Below are 16,939 nucleotides of genomic sequence, written 5' to 3' on the forward strand. Positions count from 1 at the left end.
TTCTCCAGCCGGGGAAGGGCACGCGTGCCCGGGCAGGGTGCTCGCCCCGAGAAGCCGGCGGCTGTCCCGGCACGCACCCACGCCCTCACCGCGGGGTCCTCAGGCCGGGCAAAGCAAAGCGGGAGGCGGCGGGGGCTGGGGGGAAGCTGTAAGAGATTCGAGCCAGGGCCAGACAGGAGCCGGGCTTCCCTTCCCATTCCTTTCCCTCCGTGCCGAGAGAGTGACTGGGAGTGACTGAGCGGTGCACAGCGCGGCGGGAGCCCCGGGTACCGGCGGCCGGTGTCTTTCCAGGGAACGTTGCCTCTGCCTGCCTTCTCCCGACACCGCTGCGTTGCAGAGGGGAGCCAGAGGCGCTCCCCTTCCTCTCCTTCCCTCAATCCCTGCTCTCTCGCCCTCTCTCCTCCACAGACTCGGCGTGAGCTGCCCGCTGCAAATCTCGTGTACGGCGGCATCAGCCTCGGTGCGTGGCCGGTACCGGCGAGGCGGCGGCTGGCAGCCCCTGGCTACTCCCGCCCATGAAGGCCTTCTCCGGCGCTTTCTGGGACCGGGCAGGCCCCCAAACAGTGCCCAGCCTCCCGTAGCTCAGAGCAGTCCCGACGCTGCGCTATCCCACCGCTCCGGCAGGGCTCCGTTGCGCCGCCGTGCTCACCTCGGCGTGTCCTGCTCCTGCCTCTCGGAGCCAACTTCATGAGGCCTTTCTATGCCTCGCTCTGCTTCCCAGATGCCTCCGCTCTCCCCTTGTAGGAAGAGACCAGGCAAATCCAACGCGGCACACCCCCAGCCCCTCTTTGAAGCGGCAGATTTTTATTGATTTTTTTTTTTTTAAGGGAGGAAGATAACTCCCTCTCCTTCCTCGAGGGGAGTGGGCTACTGAGGGGCTGTTAAGGCAGAAGGATGCCCACATAGTATCGTATTTTGTAAGTAGAAGTCCCCCCTGATTCTTCCCAAAGGACAGAGCCCTCGCGGCCATGTATGTAGTCGGGTGGCCGTGTTTTCCGAGGTGGCGTGGGTAAGGTCTGGGGGGCGGACGTGGTGCGGCGACCGGAGGGACTGTTGCAGCTGCCCTGTCTTCCCCGCCCCCGGCTCCTGCCATGCGGCTCAAAGCCGCGAAATTCACCCCCGGAAACGATGCAGACAGTTTGTTGGGAAAAAGCATCTTGGAGCCGGAGCACCGGTGAGGGGATATCGCGGTGGGGGTGTCGGAGGAGATTTTGGACGCCTCTGAAAGGCAGGCAGGGAAAAGCGGGTAGAGGCAAGCGGAAGGTTAGCGGCAATCCAGCGACAACCTTGAGGTATGTCCAGAGGTGACCCACCCCGGAGGGAAGGTGCCGTTTGAAATGGAGGGAGATGAGACAGCACGGAACTTTGAAACGGGGCTTTCATTTTGCACAGAGCTATTACTACACGTGGGCGTATAAAATCCCACGGAATCTCCAGGGGTCATTCCCATTTTCTGCGAGGAACCAAACGCGGGATGAAGGGGTCTCCATGCATCACTGGCTGCCATGTGCATTTCCTTATGCCACAAAATAGCTGAGCACAGTAGGTTAGCGAGGGCAGCGTGCCTTGGCAGGTTGAGGGAGAGGGTGCGGGGCCGCTCGCCATCCTGGCTGCTCCCCCTCCGAGCCTGAGAGCCTGAAAATACCCGGCCTGACCCCCAGCTCTCAGGTGTGCTGACCCCACCTCGTAACTTGGGACAAGAGCGTATGCGCCGGCAAACGCTTGTGCGAAAGAGAAGGGAGACTTTCGGAGGGAGACGTCCTTTCAAGCCGGCGCGCAGCTGCAAATAGGGACCACTGCAGATAAGGACCGCTGCAATAGGGACCGCTGCTCTCCCCCACAGCTCCCTGACCCCTTGGCGACCCCCGATCCCCGCCCTTCTGCAGGGGCTGGCCTTGTGTTCCACTTGTCCTCCCTTCTTAGGGGGGAAAAGGGCTTTTTCAGAATGATCCTTGCACAAGTTGTCGATCCATCGTTGGTAGATGTCGCGTTTCTTGTTAGTGCCTGCTACCTTATTTTAGCTCGCTAAAGCCCACCAGCTTATACATTTGTGTTTGCGTAAACTGCCCACGTTGATTTACTTGCGATTCCAGGGCGGGATATTTTTACCTTAATTTAATTAACGTAATATTCAGACCTGCACGGAAATAGATGCAACAACTGCTAAACTCTCACAAGGTGGGAGGTAAAGAGGGAGTTGTGTCGTGTGAGAGTGTGTGATTTCAATTTTAAGAAATTGTTTTAACGTCAGGGACAAGATGGAGAGTGGAAATATAATAGGATGAAATTTTGTTTAGCAAAGTTGCATCAGATATAAACAGATATATATATTTCCTGCATATTTATGAAGCAACGGTGGGCAAAATACAATCGGGTCCTGGAGTCACTTCGGCTGTCACAGACCCAAAATCAGAAGAAAATGAAACATAGCAAGAAATCGAGGCACAAGGCTTTTAGGTGTCCTGCTCTTGGGAAAAGGAAGCAGCCTCTTGCAAAGCTCACCTCCCTGGCTACTGGTTTTTAGGGAAACTCATCTTCAGCGGTTAGGAAATGCACACGCGGTGTCGGGCTGTGTCGGGGGTTGGGCTGGAGCGCAAGCCCCCCCGCTCTCTCTCGAGCAGCTTCTCCTGCCTCTCGGAGCCGGCTGGTTCCCCGGCTGGCTGGTTCCCCGGCCCGGCCAGGGCTCTCAGTCCCTACGACACGTCGAGGACCCGTCCCCCGGCTTGATGGGAGAAGGACAGGGTCTGTAGAAACTCAGACGATCCGTGGAGAGTGAGTACGGGCATTTGACTCATTCTCAGGAGAAAGGAGGAGACCGACAGACCCGGTTACCCTGTCGGGGTGACCCCGCCGTCTCAGGTCCGTACAGACCCTCTGCAGTGAAGGCAAGAGCATATGCCTGCACTTCACTGGGAGAAGCTGAAGACGGATGAACAGGTGAAATAAATGCACAGTAGTGCTAAACCGGGAGAAAGGCCGAGGGTTAAGGACGTCCCCGTGGACTGAGTTTCCCCGTCAAATCCTTCCGCGCCTTCCGCCGCTGCCAAGACACAGGGCTGTCCCAGTCCCTCTCCCCGGCGGGGGGAGTTCCACCTGGCCTATGGCATCGGTGCCACTGTCATATCCCTTTCACCCTCGCTTGAATATTCAGATCGAGGTTGGGAGGGTTAGGTGGAGTGTCTTAATGATGTGTTAGCTTCTTGGACAGATTTAATAACTTTGCCGCCAATCGTACTTAGCAACCCCTCTGGAAACCAGACAGTGTCTCATTAGGGCTTTCCTGGCGCAAGCGTTTGACTTGAATGAGCCGTGTTGAGTTAATTTCTATTTGCACTAGGATCTGTTTAATGACATATAGGGGAATAGACAATTCTTGTGGACCAGACCATTAAGCTACAGAGAGCCAGATTTTAAAAGCATTTTTTGTTCTAATAAAGAAATCGGGTTTTCATTTGTCGCATGTTACATGAATTTAGAGTAAATGAAAAAAATAACTCTATTGTTCTGCCTTAAATTACAGGAACCAATTGGGAATTCCTAGGCAATTTTCTCCATCTTTGCCTTCGCTTCTGCAACACCTAGTACCAGTGCCACCTACAGGAATAATTGCATTTTCGAGCTGCTTTCAAGTAACCAGAAGCGTTTGAGAGTCCTGGTAGCTCTGTCGTCTTCCTGGACGCACAGCAGCAAGTCTGACTTCGAAATGCGTTGTTTTTCTCCGTGGCTTTCGTTTGAGATCACACACTGATGCAGGTTTGCTCCTCTGTGCCACGGCCGGGGGAGGGACGGAGCCCTTCCCGCGGGGACCAGGGAGATGCAGCCGGAGAAGGTGAGGGGCAGCACCGTCTGCTTACACCAAGAAGCGTTTCGCATGTCGCTGGCGATGCCCCGCTCAGTGCCGGGGAGGGGGCCGAGCAGAGCGTGGGCGGCCGGCCGCCAGCTCCCGCTTGCGCCGAAGGAGCCCAGCACACCTAAGGATACGGGGAACTTAGGAACTCTCCTGCACGACGACTTCAATCAATGCCGGTTTATCTCCTGGCTGCGTTGTTACGAAAGGCAGCTGTAAACCAAGTGCGGCTCTGGGGCGCTCCCCTGCACAACTCGCGGCACTACTTCGCTTGATGATTTATAATGAGGACTGTCTTACAGTGGAAGAATAATTATCCCCTCCCTCGTCTCTTTTGTGGAGGAGGCCTTTGCTGCCAGCGAGGTTCTCCTTCGCTGCAGCCGTGCAGTCCCACGGAGTGAGGCTGAAGGGGTTCCGGGGGGCTGGGGAGAGGGACGGCAAGCAGCGGCACGGGCTGCCCTCCCACAAGTGGCTCCGCCGGGGGGGAAGTTTCCTAGTTTGAATCTGTGTCCACTAATCCTTTCCCACGGTTAACCCGACCCCGTAAATATTTGTCTTCGGGAAGCAAGGCCGGTGACGATCCTTCTTGACCAGGCTTAGAAGTGCATCTTTTCTTTCTCTCTATTCTTTATCTCTAAGGGTTTCCAGTTCCTTTAGCTTTACTTGTGCAAAAACACTTTGTCCAAAAATGTGTACACGGATACCTTCATCCTAGGCATTAGGCTCGTTGATGCCCTGTTGCTCTGGACCTCCGAGATGACCTGAGGTTCTTCTGCAGGTGGGGACGTCTGTGTCATGCAGCGCACAGAACACGGCTGCTGGTCTGGGTGAAAAAAGGCTGCTAGCATTTTCCTTCAAAACCATTGAAAACCTTCAAAACCTCCCCCTGCATTACATAGTCTCAAAACACCGACGTGTTTGAGGTTTTTTCCCTGATAGAGTAGGAAATGAGAAAAAAGAGAAGAGAAGAGAAGAGAAGAGAAGAGAAGAGAAGAGAAGAGAAGAGAAGAGAAGAGAAGAGAAGAGAAGAGAAGAGAAGAGAAGAGAAGAGAAGAGAAGAGAAGAGAAGAGAAGAGAAGAGAAGAGAAGAGAAGAGAAGAGGAGAGAAACCGAGCCAGCAGTTTGGTCTACGCTGAAAGGTTTGTGGCCATTTTAATGTTTTACTGCCTGTAGAAAACTCGGTCGTTACCGCCCTGACGGTTTTCTTTCGTTGAGAGATTAAAACGAGAACAAACCCTCCAACAACAACAACAACAAAAGGATACGAGGAAAGAGAGCCGAGTTGCCCTTTCTCCCTGTCCCATCCTCTCCTGCCTTGCGTGGGTCCTCAGGGGGCCCTCAGCGTCGACCCCAGAGAGACGGTGACATTACTGATGCTCGTGAAAACAAATTATTTGCGACATGAAATAGCAAAGACGTAACCGGGTGCGGAGTGCACTATCAGTTACGGAGTTTCATAAAGTAAACGAAAGTTTCTTCCTCTCCGGCTCAAAGTTTCTGCGGCGAAACTCGTCGGGCTTTTTTACACGCTGGATCCGGGGCTGAACTGTTCCCGCTTACACCGCGCGTGAAAATGAAAGCGTTATCCCGCCACCGCCGCTGCGAACCACTCGAGTGCCATATCGCAGTTACCCCCCGCAGCCCGCGCCGCCGCTCCTCCGCCAGAAGCCCCTCGGCGGCACAGCCCGGGGGCGGGAGGGTCCGGCAGCCCGGCGGGACGGGCCGGAACAGCCCGCGGCCGCCCAACAGCCGCTGCGCCCCGGCTGGCAGGGCAAGGGGGCCCGTTTTCTCTGCCTAGGTTTCGTTTGCAAAACGGTTCTCTCCTGCAGCTGCGGTGTAATACGAAGAGGGTAAAGCCCACCCAGCTCATTTGCAAAGTTGAGGCGCCGCAATATTTAATGCAGAATAGTGCTGTAAATACACAATTTTTATTTCCTTTGGAGAAGAACGCTGTTGCGAGATTGCTGCTCCTCACCACTGCCCGCCTAAACGGAACTCCCCTCCCGGGAGGGGCAGATGCTGCTGGGCGCGGAGGGTTTTTTCCCCTCGGGATTCTGGCAGACACAGAAAACGACATTTCAGAGTGACTTCTCCATGGGTTTTCTGCCAAATGCAGCCATAACGAGTGACGCAGGGACGATGTGACCCCAGTCGCGGTGCTGAGGGGATTTTGGCTTCCCCGTCGTGCTCTGACTGCCCACATACCCCTTTTCCTGCAAGCGCTGATGTCCTTGTCCCAGAGCCTGTAGGTGTCCGGCAAGGGTATCTCCGTGCCGGGACCCCCATCCAGCCCCGAGGGACTCGGGCAACGCAGGGGATGAGGAAGACGGGCGGCCCGCAGCCAGCAACCCGGGACGTCGGGTCGATCCCTTGTCCCCTCCTGCAACTGTTCCAAACCCACAACCCAGCTACCGCCCAGGGAGAAGGCAGGCACGGCAGGACTTCTCCTTCGCCTGGGCTGCAGAAGGGCCCCGCTCTTGGCAACTGAGTCCCAGTGGGGGGAACTCCCAGGCTGGAGAGCCGGATACAGCCTTACAGTCCACCGGGTTCTTTCACCCGGTGTGCAAGAAACTGATCCACATACACTGCTCTGGGATTGCTTCCAGCGGTGAAGCCGAAGGAAGGAAGGTGAGGGAATTTTGCTGCGTACAGCTCTGTGCTGAGTGCCGAAGCAGAGTCTCAGCAGCTATGGGTGGCCCCACGCTCCACAGGACCTGCTCACTCTTGGCTGCAGCTCAGGCTCCATCAGGAGATCCCAGTGCCGCCGACTTGGCCCTGGCACAGGGACCAGGCCACAGGCCCTGCTGCGGACCACCTGCCCCTGCCACTGCCCTGGTTTTACCAGCGTTTCTCTTGACAATTCTCCTTCTCACCAGGGATAAGATTTGAAATATCCCCGTGTGGGACATTTGTTCTCAGGGCGTTTTAGGTCATCTCAGAGTGCCCAGTAAGGCATAAAGTATTCAGCAATGGGGCAGGGGAACATAAGGGCTGTGGTAAGTGTGGACTTTTCTTGCTGCTTGTAGGAGATGTATGTGATGGAGAAAAGGGTGATGCCAACCCCTCCAGAGAAAGTTTGCTGGCAAGAGGTCCAAGAACAACTGCTGCGAAGGACACCATGTAGCCCTGCTGGGGATGCTGCCCTGGACCAGAGCTTCTCTCCACGGTAAAGGTGGATGCTTACCCTAAATCAAAGAACTCACATGTGCCCTCGGCAGGAGGCTGGGCCGGAAGCTCCCCCCCACCATGTCCGTGCGACATCTACTGAGTATCTCTTGGCTTTCTGGATCAAGACCTGGAACCAAGGCCTAACCCAGGCGAGTGATCCTTTAGCTGCAAAGACCTGCTGCTGGTCACTGCGCAGAGGCAGCATGCAGTGGTCGAGGTTGGGCTTGGGTGCAGATTCATCAGTTAGTTACCATATCTGTGAACTCAGCCACTGCTCAGCAGTTTGGGAAATTCATCTCAGCTTCATTGTCAAAACATGCAGATCTTTGTCTGACATCTCTCTTACATCATCCAGAGTTCATGAACAGCCTCTTAGTCTCTGGATATCACAGTATGAGCCTCATAGTTTCTATCTCTCTCTTCACATATATATGAACATCCTCCACTTGTAATAAGACGAAATGTCACTTAGGGAAAAAAACCAAACATCATCCGGTTGTTCTGCATATTTGAAGCCTTTGTTTGTTCTTTGTACGCACACAATTTAGGATGAACTTGGGGGCTTCCATACGAGTTGAATAAGGTGCCCTTTCTACTTTGTACTTTTTAACCTACACCTTCCACTAGTAAGTCATGGCTATCAAAAGAAAATAATTTATGTATTAAAAATCCCACTCCTGCAAAATACAGTTGCAAAACCAAATCATTGCAATGTTCTGAATGGAAAAAATACTTTAAAATAATTAAATACTTGCAGTTGAATTATTAATATATTGGTATTGCAAATTAACAATCATTTTTTATTTGCACAGTTACAGCAACATAGAAGATACAAAATATGCTATCAAGACCAGTTTCCTAGATCAGCAACCATACAACTTTCTTTTAAAAAGTTGTGAATGTTTTCTTCAAGTTTAAAATTTTTGTGCCTATTACCTTCAGTGTTTCTATGCCTATATGCATAAAATACCGTTTCTCATTTACAAACAAATCTGAGCATTTTCTTCAGAGAAAAAAATGCGAAAGAGGTAGAATTACACCGGGAATATGTAATTTAAATGACCAAATTTGTTTTTAGTTTGTCTTTCAGGAATGCTTTTATTAAAAGTAAAACATAGTTTCTGTGCTCGTACTGCCCAGTTAGTATTTTCTTTGAATGTACAGGTGCACACCGAATTTCGTCTTCTTTAGGTAGATGTATCTGGCTACATGCATGCAAGTGCCCACTCTTTGGGCTAAGGGACAGGTGTTAGGCTCTTTGGACGTGCAAATTCATTGTCTGTGGGGAAAGGAATTTACAGGCTCTGGGCTCTGTATTAGTGCATCGGCGTGGGAAAGCCGAGCGCAGGGGGTGAATGACGCTTGTTCCAAGAGCCCGACTGCGAGGTGAAGTCGGATCCCCGCCGTGAGGCTGAAGGGCCGCACGGGCTCTTCCCCGCAAGAGCATCGTTTTCCAACATCCCCGGGTGACACCCGCCCAACACCAGCTCAAGGCGACCACATGAAAACTGCATGAGCCTGTCCCTTCCGCCCCGCTTTCACAGCGGCTCTTTCCCTTCTCCCAGTTCCCGGGGCGATACCCGGCCCCCTGCTTTTTGTGAGCCGCCCCCGGAGGAAGGGGTCGCAGTGAAGCAATATCGGCTACGAACAGGGTAAAATTCGCGATCGCTCGGGGTTTTATCACGTAGGAGAAGCCAGCTTTTTGAAAGAGAAGCTGTACACCGGGTAGTCTCATGTTGCCCACCCCATCCCTCACCTCCAGCTGGAACACCCCTCGGAAAGAGAGGTGCAGCGGGGGTGAGGCGTCGGGCCCATTCTACCTTGACACCACGCACCATGGTGAGGATGCTGCTTGTAGTGTCCTGCTCGGCTCCACGGGAGAAGAGAGCCCTGGCCCCGGCTGCCGGGGAGGTGAGAGAGCCTCCGGGCCGAGAAATGCCCCCGCTTTCTATCCCGGCGGTAAGGAGATCGGTATGCGACAGCCCTTTCCCATTGTACTATCCATGAATAGTTGCATATATACAATAGAGAGAGAGAGAGTTGTGTTTATAAATACATGTGTATGTGTGTGTGTGTTCAACATTAGTTGCGTTTTACACTAACCGGGACGTTTTCTGAGAGCGGGACGTGGTTCTTTTCCCGGGAGATTTGCCGGAATAACCAGTGCAGCCTTTACCCCGGCTCCTGAACTGGTGCTCCCCGACTGCGTGCTTAAACCCAACGTGTTTTTTCTTGCTCGTTTATTTTGCTCTCGGTATGCTTTTGGACTCTCTAAACAAGCTGCCGGTAATATCCCTAAATCCCTTCTGGCGTCAGAAGCAAACGTAGCAAACGCAGGCACTTCTCCCTGTTTTTTCCACCTCTCCTTGAATCTTTGAGGCGGATGGGAAAGGGGCGGGGGTAGACACCACGACAGTGTGGACAGAGCAGGCGAGAAAAACATATTTTCTTGAGTCTGGGGAGTGACACTTCTGCCGGCAAGAGCCTGAAGTCCGGGCAGGAGTGGGCGGGGGCTGCCGGGCCCGGCGGCGGGGAGCGCTTCCAGCTCCGCTCCCGTGCAGGCGCAGCCCCCGCCGGCTGGAGGGGCAACTACGCTCCGCCGGTTTGCCAAGATGTTTCTTGCATGGAGAGGCGATTGTGCTTCTTCTAGAATATTTCTACACACTGCACGGTAGGAAAAAGTGGTCTGCGAGAGAAATAGCTCTGCCCGCACCCGCGGTCTTTGGGGCTGTCTGAACTTGCCGGAAGGGGAGGCAGGAGCTCTACAACTTTGTTCCTTCGGGAAACCTAGTTTTATTCTCTTGTCAGGTTGATATTAAGAGTGATTAGCTATTTGTAGCAATACTCGTCTCTTCCTGTTTATCAGAGATCGCTCTGGGAGCAGCCACCACCCTGCAAAAAGTCCCATGTGTGCGTCTGACACTGGGGAGCCGGGAAAGAGCTCAGGGTCAGACCTCAATGTCCCCGGCCGTCCCGGAGTGGAGGTGTGACCCCCAGCTGCCGTGTGGTTTTTTTCACAGCCCTTGGGAAAGCACCCCTAGGGGAGAAGGAAACAGGTAATGGAAGCTCCTTCTGCAGGCATTGGGTTACAGTCAGTGTGCCTGCCCCATCCAAACCATGATGCTGCAAGCCCTTGGCCCACCAGGCAGTCCCTGGGTCCTGCCCAGAGCTGGGACAAAGGGTGATCCCATTGTCTAGGGGTGACTGCAGCAAGGTCGGATCCCTACTGCTCCCGCAGCCACAGCTGCCTCATTTCCCCTTCTGTCTGCCAGCCATCCTCTTAAAGTGCGGCTTCACATTTAAAATCGAGAAGCATCTCGGCAGCCACTCTCAGATTGCTTCGAGCTGTGGTTAGAATAACCCTTGCCTGGTGAGTAGCTAGGGTCAAGGAAAGACTCTGAGCTTAGCTGTGCTGGGAATTTTCCACTTTGATTTTAGTGACAGAAACTGAGTTTTTTCCCTTGGAAAATGTTTCAGGCCTGTGTGTGATTAAATTCATCTGCATCATTTGGGATAGCACATTGCAGTGACAGAGAGTGAGAATGTGACTCTCTGGTGGGTCATGGCAAGGCTTGCAGGCATTGTAATTTGGAGAGTATTCATATACCAGAGGGTTCTCTCTCACTCACCCCTGTCCTATCTCCCCTCTGATCATGAAGGTAATACTGTGCAAAGTGCATTTTTTGTATCCAGCTCTCTTCGATGCTGGAGTCAATCACACAATATTTGAGAATAACTAGTAAGTTATTAAAGACAGACTCAAGCCTTATTCGTCCAACATATAGTGCCATCTGCTTGAAAGAAGGTAAATACTGTGTTGATAGCGGTGATGATGATTCCCTTATTTGCTGTAACACAAGACCAGAGGAAGCAAGCTCAATACACTTTCAAGGAACAGGTTAGCTCTCGCTGACAGCAGGGTTCTCTTTTTCCATCCTTCCCTCTGCCAGTCCCAGGATTATAATTTTAACTTTGTGATATCCTTCTTTCTCTGGTATCAATATTGCCTTTGAATGAGATCACTTAAACGACAAAACAAGGGCTTCTCTGCTAATATTCTCTGTCCTTGAAGCCCATTTTTACTTCACCACTGCTTCAATACTATGGAAGTCCTGTAGTCCTTCCTGAGATACACCAAGTCACATCTTGAATCACTTAAGAAATCTTCTCTGGTTTTTTCTGTTCTTCCTCCAGGTAATTATATTTGTCTGCCTGCAAGGATGCAAACCTGAATACCTTTCTGCTGACTCATGGGACAACAGTCCCTTCAAGTGGATCAGAGTGCATGGAAAGAACAAGTCTTCTCAGACAAACTAGTGTGTTAAAGCCACCAAGGTGATCTGCTGTGCCCAGCTGTGGGCAGAACACAGCCTTGCCTGCGCTGCCATGAGAGTGTCGAAGCTGCCTGGCATTGGCATGCCTGGCATTTCATGCATGGTGCCTAACACTCGCACAGTCAAGCCCAGGTTTCCAGGTATGTTCTTTCTGGGCTTAATTCTACCATCGTGTACCAGAGCAAGTAATATCTTATTCATCAGTGAATTTCACTCAGTCTTAGTCATGGAGATGGAATTGGTCCTACACCAACTATAGTAGCTTTTTACCTGTGTCCTTTCCAACACTGCCTACGTGGCCTCCCCACCACAAAAACAAACAGAAGCTACCAGAAAGCAGCAGCAAGTTCAGAGAGATCTGGCTCCTCACCAGTTTGAATTTTACCAGGAGGTGTTTCTTCTAAGACCTTGAGCTATAACATATCCTTTCTAGTGTTGAACTCTTGGGAAGACATAAACCCTTCTATGCAATGGAGAACTAAACACTTTTTAAATATACTTATCTAATAGATGACAGTACTGACTTCGGTGCATGCTATTTCTAACATGAACCTACCTAGCCTCTGCTTTCAGAAACCAAAGATTAAAACGACTTCATCTTCTAGACAAGAAGTCCCTATATTTGATAGCAGGAGTGTGTTACAATTCTTGATTCAACATCCCACTCTCCCTCCCTATTACCCTTCCCTCTGTTCCCGCACTTAAATCTGAACATATATGGACATTGGGGCAGAGGTGTTGTGCCTATCAGCAGCTACAAATACTTGAGTGAGTACTTCAGCCTGGTGCATGGCGATCAAGTCAGGACTTGGGTTAACAGCTGAATAACTGGGCACAACACCTCAGTGCCAGCTTGCTCTGTGTGCAGTGATTCATCTCAGGTATTTCTGAAATACTTTTCTGACTTTTTATTCTCTTTCATTTAGGTCACATCCAACTCCATGTTCCAAGGTGCTGAGTAACACCTTATGATTCCTATCAAGTAATGGCTCCAGGGTTTGTTTACCAACATCCACTGGAGACTCCAGCTTTTCTGTAGAAACAGAAACTGAGCCCAGGCTTATCCAGGTATCAAGCTGTCACATTCCTTGGGGCCTGTAGAGCAAACTGGCCTTTGTGAAGAATGTTTACCATGACTGTGAGGCAGCTGTGTTTAGAGAGTAATTTCAAGAAAGTCAAGAAATAACCAGTAGGATTTCCATAACAGATTTATACCTAGTTGTAAGGGAAGAACAACTGCTCATCAACTGGAGCTTTGCATCCATCACAGGTAATACGATGAAACAGCAGTGATGACTCAAAGTCAGACAATGATGCAGGGAAGTCCTTGAGCTCAACCCTAGCTCAGGTTTTAATTTATCAATTATTTCAGGATCTGTTCCTGAAACATTAATAGATGATTGGTGTAGTCCTGATCTTTGTGCCTCTGCAAAGTATTCCCTCCTAGTGGGACCGACATTAGCTTTAGGTTCTTACCGTGTGAACATTGTGCCTGCAGTCCTTTTGATTTTTTGCAGCTTTCAGCTCATTAGCTGTGGAAAGATATGCTGTCACATTTTGGATACTGGAGAGAGCTAGTCACAGAGGTTTATCGCAGCTTCAGGACAGGAGTAAATTTTGCTATAAACAGCATCCTGTGTCTAAGGAATTCTGTCCATTTTTTTCCAAACTGCAATGCCTTTCCATCCCCTTCTCCATGCCCCCCAGTACCTGACGGAACCAAGCATAGCACATAAAAGAGGATTGAATAAACCATGAGGAAGCTTGTGAAGGATGTGCCTCTACCAAGAAGTGACGGTGGAGTATATTGCTTTAACTCACTCAAATACTATTTCACACAGACAGGACAGACAAATAGATCTGTTGTACTTTTGTTTTGCTTGGAGGAGGATTTGTTTCCTACAAATACATTGTAGGAAAATGCCTCCTATAGTCTTTGGGGGAACACTTTAAAGCTCATATTAGTCACCTCCTTTCAGAGGTGAAACTTTTTTCATCTCCTGTAATTAACTCAAGATTTCAGAGTTTTCCAGATAAAAAGTTGCAGAAATGTTAAGGTGTGAATTCTTAATATTTCTACCAAATCCTTTGCTTGTTTCCTTACATTTTTAATTTAACAATGAAGATTCTTGTCTCCCTATGACCTTATTTTCTATTTTTGCTGTTGGCATTTATTTATGACTAAAATATGAGGTTATCATTACAGCAAAAGTGGTTAAACTGCAAAAATGATATTTAGTACCCAAATGAAATACCCAACTACAATGACAAATAAGTAACTCAGATAAAAGATTTATTTTCTCTGTATGAATGCAAAGTTTAATATTTTAGAAGCCATAGGGCCAAGTTTTGCCTCACGATTCACCTGCTGTGCTTTCCAGAGAGGGTGGGAGCTACCAAAAAGTGTGAAAGAGGGTTTATGCTGTATAACAGATGACAATTATCTTGTAAGCTCAAACTCTCGCAGCTTATGCTTTCGCTCTGAAGTTCCTTGAGACAGTTATTTGATTTATGAAGGCCCAATTGGTACTGGGAAACATGTACATGTAAAGAAGCCACAGAAGCCAGCAGCAGCCAAACACAGGCGTCTGAAGGCAGAATTTTGTTTAGGAAGTAAAACTCCAAATAATACAATAATACTCCTACACCCTCTCCCACAATGTCCCAGCATGCCCCTGCTGCTCTGTCCCGAACTGCAGTTCAGGATGTGGTGGAACCACTGGAAGGGAGGAAAATCAGTCCACAACTGTTTCTGCAGGGTTTCACTAGGAGGAGCCATACGATACATAATGAATGTGCAGAGCTGTTTGCAATTAGTATACATCTGAACTGCTCCCAGAGCAGCATTTTTGCTACTGCCATTTATCTTTTTAATAAAGACTTTTCAAATAGATCAGAAGGTAAAATTGACACAAATTACTGTGATCCTTTGGTTTTTCAGTATGCTAATTTTTATAGACTTAGTTCTGCCACCAAGAGGACAGTAACTCTAATTACCACATCACATACACACCTTATGTAGGACTGTAATGTTTTGTGAAATGTTTCTGTATCTTCCTCTATATTTTGTACAACTTTGAGCACAACTGGGCATGATCCTACCTGATGCTTCACCTGCAGTAGAAACGATTATCAATAATAACTTTATGGGGAGTCAGGAGTGGGAGGGTGACTTATCACTTGAGTTCCACAGTTCATATCCAGGGAAAGCACAGATGTAAATTTAAGGTACTGAAAATGGCACAGACCAACCCTGCTCCAGGCTGGAAAACACAGGGAGAGAAGGGTGAGTAATGAGAGGGTCTGCTTTTGGAAGGGCTTTTACCTTACTGTTACCACCATGTTCCTTCAGGAAGCCCAGAAGTCCACGTGGACATGTCCTTAGAGAAGACAGCCTCAGCTCAGCCTCCTGTTTTACCTCTTGGACTGCTGTCCCTCTGAGGTGAGTAATGCTGCATGTCTCCTTCTAGGTGCAGGGGTAAAGGTCCATAATTCCTTCCCACTTCTAATTAGAATTTTTTTCTCAGGCAATACTAATCACTTTTCCCAGCCAGTAAACTCCTGAGGGCTCATGGTAGATGGGTGGCAGTACCATATGCCAGAAGTACAGCTGTCAGTATCTCTAACCTGGTAAGGCACACATCTTCCAATGTCTGAGAGCCTCAAAGCATCTGCTATACCATTCAGAGAGTGGAGGGAAAATCTGCTGTTGTAGTGATTCACAGTGATGCTTAAGGGACATTTACTTCTTTGAGCTAGAACTGTGTGGGTAGCTGATCCTAGGCAGGACCAAGAGATATCAGCATCAGGAGCCCTTGCTGGGTCACCTTCACCAGCCATAAGGGACTTGAAAAGTCCAGTGAATTATCCACCAGTGTTGTTCTGCATTTTTTCTGTTATAGGAACCACAGCTGAACTGTTCAAAATCCCTGAAGTGTTTACTGTGTGAGGGGTCCAAACTACACTAATAAAGATGTAAGAGAACAGAAAACAAATATCCCATTTGCACATTTCCAATGTACACAAAGGCATAAAGTTTCTTGCACAATTAGAAAAAGTCACATATGTGATTCTCTGAGTATTTTTTTAAGGAAATAAATTGCATTTATTTCAAAACTAGCATTTAAACATTCTCCTTACAGTGTGTTCCTTGCAAATTCAGGCTGGGGGCTTAGATGTCTTCCTGCTTAAACCTACTATATTAATTCTGGTTTCAGACAGACTCTATTGAGATCTCTGTGAAATGACTGATGTGACTGACCAGTATCAAACAAGCTGTTCCAAGAATATCAGCAAGGCTCTAGAATATGTCATGGGGACTCGAGACTTTCCTGACAAGGTTTTACCCAGTGATGGAAAATATATTTGTGTTATTAGTTTAGCACAAGTGTCTTCTATAATGCTAAGGTTTGCTTTCAAATAAAACATAAATTGCACATCTGGTTGGAAGAAATAAATGCAATAGTGCTTCAAAGACTGTCTGTCAGGCTTAAAAAGCAAAGAGATGAGGATTTATTGGTGTTTTTATTATTAACATAAAAGCCTTGGGATCTCAAAATAGACCAGGGTTATAGGTAAATATGGGTTCTATTTTCTTCTTTGTTCGCCTTAACATACTATTAACATCAAGCTAAAAAAGGATCATCTGAATGCTAATATGTTTACTGTGTGCACATGGATGTTAGCTTAATCAATACACAGGGGTAAAAGACCGTAGAGAAAAGTGTGCACTACTGGTATATTCATCATCCTAAACATTTCAGACAGTATCTTCGCTCTGGAGATACTATTTGCTTCAGGACTGCCAGTGTTGTACTTTCCCAGTCTTTCAAGACCTTTGAGAAGCAGCAGTGGGCTCCTTCTGTGCAAAGGCTTAGAATGGACATCTCTTTGCAAATGAACAAGCAATGAAAGATGTGGGATTTTCTAAAATAGATTACTTATAAAAGTATAATTTGAGGGAGCTGGGGTAAAAATGACATCTCCAAATTAGCAAATGTTGGGTGGCTTGAAGACAGACACATAAGATCTCCTGCCTGAGCTGCTGGCAACTTCAACCTCCTTTCCAGAAGAAAATTATCCTATGCAATAGTCCTTAGAGCCTTGCATGAGTCACTCAGAGGTGTTGGAGGGGGCTGTACAAATCCTGGTCCCCACTTTCTCTTAAAAATTGTGTGCAAGAGGTTCAATTTTGCTGTGTCAGGACTGGGTTGAATCTTACATGGGATTTAAATTAAATCTGTGGGAACCACTTTACCGATTTTATAACAAAATCTGACCTATGTGTTAAAGTGAGGACATTGTTTTGCTGGATTATTTCTTAATTACTAAATGAAGAAATATTAAGTAAAAATTTAATGACTCATAAAATATTTCCAAATGACATGTACTATAAAGTCCATTCACATCTACCACACTGGTGTTTATCTCACTTTCCATTATTCCTGAGGCTATTAATGTCAGTAATTACAGGAGGTAACATGTCTAATATTGAGTGTATTGTGGAATAAAGCAATGTTGAGCTCCTAGAGTGTGTTTTATATTAAGTACAAAAAGCTTCTGATACAGTTAATGTAACTATAAATCTTAA

Source organism: Corvus hawaiiensis, chromosome 6, assembly GCF_020740725.1.
Source record: "Corvus hawaiiensis isolate bCorHaw1 chromosome 6, bCorHaw1.pri.cur, whole genome shotgun sequence".
Taxonomy (NCBI): Eukaryota; Metazoa; Chordata; class Aves; order Passeriformes; family Corvidae; genus Corvus; species Corvus hawaiiensis.